Consider the following 2,803-nt stretch of genomic DNA (forward strand, 5'->3'; position numbering starts at 1 on the left):
TTTTTCTTTTCTTGTTACTTAAGGCTTTAAGTTGGATTTGAAAATATCATTTTTCGTGAGGGCCTACAGTACTGTGAAGAGAATCGGGAGGGCAGGGGGCTGAGGAGGAAGACAAAAGGGAGGCGATTTCCCCCAGAACTGGACAGAGAACACCCAGGTAGCTTTGAAATTCAGATTTTTCTGGACATGAAATCAAACTTGCTGAGCAAGCAGCAGCCATAATGAGCCATGACGAGGCTGGTAGGGCAGACGATGTCTGTGCCCGGCATTGGAGGGGCCGTGTGTGGTGGAGCTTTTGGGGTTTATCTTACCTGGATCAGATTCTCCTCAGCCATTGAGGTTTTCTGCGAGGATCGATGCCTGGTACAGGCCAAGAGGTGAGAGAGGTGGGGACGAGCCACCCCGCCCCGCTTGACCTCAGCTCCCCTTTCGTTTTAGTGAGAATTTGCCAATTAATCCCTGTGGACTTTAGTTCCCTAAACAGTTCAGAGGGAGAGAGTGTCTTGAACCTCAGGATTAGCCAATCGCCGAAATGTGTCCGAGTGCGCAGAGCACTGGACAGGCTGTGCAGTACATCGCGTACTCACTTGGTAGAAATGAGGGGTGGTTCTGGCCCCGAAAGGGGTTTTTAATCTCAGCAGGATCATAATCTAATTGCTCCTCCGTTGGACCATCAGTCTGTTGAGGTAGGAAAAGTATATTACATCTTGTAATCCTGTACGTTGCCTGGCACATTGTAGTCACCTCGTAAGATGTTGAATGAATGAATAATTGAAATAGCATGAAAAATATATTAAAAAGTCAAAAGCATGAACAAATACTCAATTAATACAGTGGAAACCATTTACTCTGAATGAGCACAAGTAGGGGAATTACCAGGGCCAGATGGAATTTGTTAAAATGGTGAATAATTTATTGAAACAAGCTCTGTCAGAAGGTCTAAGTAACTGGGGGGACTTTGGCAAACCAAGTTCCCTTCCATAGCCTCACTTTCCTTTTCTTTTTTCTTTTCTTTCTTTCTTTCTTTTTTTTTTTTGAGACGGAGTCGTGCTCTGTCGCCAGGCTGGAGTGAAGTGACGCAATCTCAGTTCACTGCAACCTCCACCTCCCGGGTTCAAGCGATTCCCCTGCTTCAGCCTCCCTCCTAGCCGGGATTATAGGCATGTGCCACCACACCCAGCTAAATTTTTTTTTTTTTGTATTTTTAGTAGAGACAGGGTTTCACCATGTTGTTCAGGATGGTCTCGATCTCTTGACCTTGTGATCCGCCCGCTTTGCCTCCCAAAGTGCTGGGATTGCAGGTGTGAGCCCCTGCGCCCAGCCCCTTTTCTTTATAGCTTTATGTTTAGGTTTAACTCCATCATCCATTTTGCATTAATATTTGTATACAGTGTGAGATTCAGGTTAAGCTTCTTTTCATTCTCTCTTCTTCCCCCTACCCCCTGGATGTCCTTTTGTTTCAGCACCATTTGTTGAAAAAAAGATTCTTCCTCCACAGAATTGGATCTTCTTTAAATCGAAGGGGTTGGAAGATGTCTGTGCTCCCTTCCAGCTTTATGAATCTATTGAACCCAACACTTCTTTTGAGTAAAGTCATTCTTAATATCATGCATGTGTAAGGAAGGTCATGTAGTTGCATTTCAGAATCTAGCTATTGGATATTGTTCGCCTGATAGAAAAGGGATTTTTTTGTAAAAAATAGTTTTGGAAGATTGAGAAAGATAGGTAGAGAGCCCTCATAAATCAGCTATAATTATATTTGGGAAAATGTAATAAAACTTCGGTTTTTGCTTAACTTGGAATGGTTGAAAAAGTGGTTTAAGCCTTAGTAAACTAAACAGCAGCTGGCTAATCTTTATGTGAATCTTGGACTCACACATAGTAGGGGTAAAATAGGAAGTAATTGTGCCACCATGTAAAATAGGGCAATTGAAGGCGTGGTGTGGTGTCTCACATATATAATCCCAAAACTTTGAGAGGCCAAGAGTTCGAGGCCAGTCTGGGCAACATAGTGAGAACCCTCCCCCCCCGTCCCCCGCCCAACTCTACAAAAATAAAAAACTGCAAAAATTTAGCAGGGCGTGGTGGTGCATGCCTATAGTCTCTGCTACTTGGGAGGCTGAGGTAGGAGGATCACTTGAACCCAGAAGTTTGAGGTTGCAATGAGCTGTGATTATGCCACTGTACTCCAGCCTAGGTGACAGATCATGCCACTGCACTTTACTCTGTCTCAAAAGAAAAGAAAAGAAAATGAATAAACAACAACAACAAAAATAAAATAGGGCTATTGAGATATAGGTCAAGAAGTAAGCCTAGAGTGAATCTTTACCCAAAAGGGCACAGAAATATTGCCTCTTTCTCAAGAAGACCATAATCCTTGTCACAAAGTAGACATATCAAATATAAGAGTGAGGGTCAGTTGCAGTGGCTCACACTTATAATCCTTATAATCCCAACACTTTGGGAGGCTAACCAAGGAGTATTGCTTGAGCCCAGAAGTTCAAAACCAGCCTGGGCAACATAGTGAGACCTCGTCTCTACCAAAAATAAAGAAAATTTGCTGAGTGTGGTGGCACATTGCCTCTAGTACCAGCTACTTAGGAGGCTGAGGTGGGAGGATCGCTTGAACCCAGGAGGTTGAGGTTGCAGTGAGCCAAGATTGCACCACTTCATTCCTGCCTGGGTAAACAGAGTAAGACCTTGTCTCAAAAACAAAAGAGGGAATGGTATTGATGTGCTGTGAAGTTTCAAATATGTGTGGATCTAATTTGCAGACAAATATATAAGAGAATGACATTTCAAA

At 43.3% G+C, this 2,803-nt stretch overlaps 1 protein-coding gene across 3 annotated transcripts in view; it reads left to right on the forward strand.

Moving 5' to 3' along the window:
- Positions 1-2,803, forward strand: part of HORMAD2 (HORMA domain containing 2) — a 108,683-nt gene that overhangs the window by 6,495 nt on the left and 99,385 nt on the right. Inside the window, exon 1 of one of the 3 annotated variants that reach the window (XM_011957685.1) lies at positions 434-686. The exons of the other annotated variants lie outside the window; for them this stretch is intronic. The gene's annotated coding sequence lies outside the window, so the exon portion shown is untranslated. Of the gene's footprint in view, positions 1-433; positions 687-2,803 lie in introns of those variants that run through there. 3 annotated transcript variants of the gene reach the window in all.

Source organism: Colobus angolensis, unplaced genomic scaffold (genome assembly GCF_000951035.1).
Source record: "Colobus angolensis palliatus isolate OR3802 unplaced genomic scaffold, Cang.pa_1.0 Scaffold448, whole genome shotgun sequence".
NCBI lineage: Eukaryota > Metazoa > Chordata > Mammalia > Primates > Cercopithecidae > Colobus > Colobus angolensis.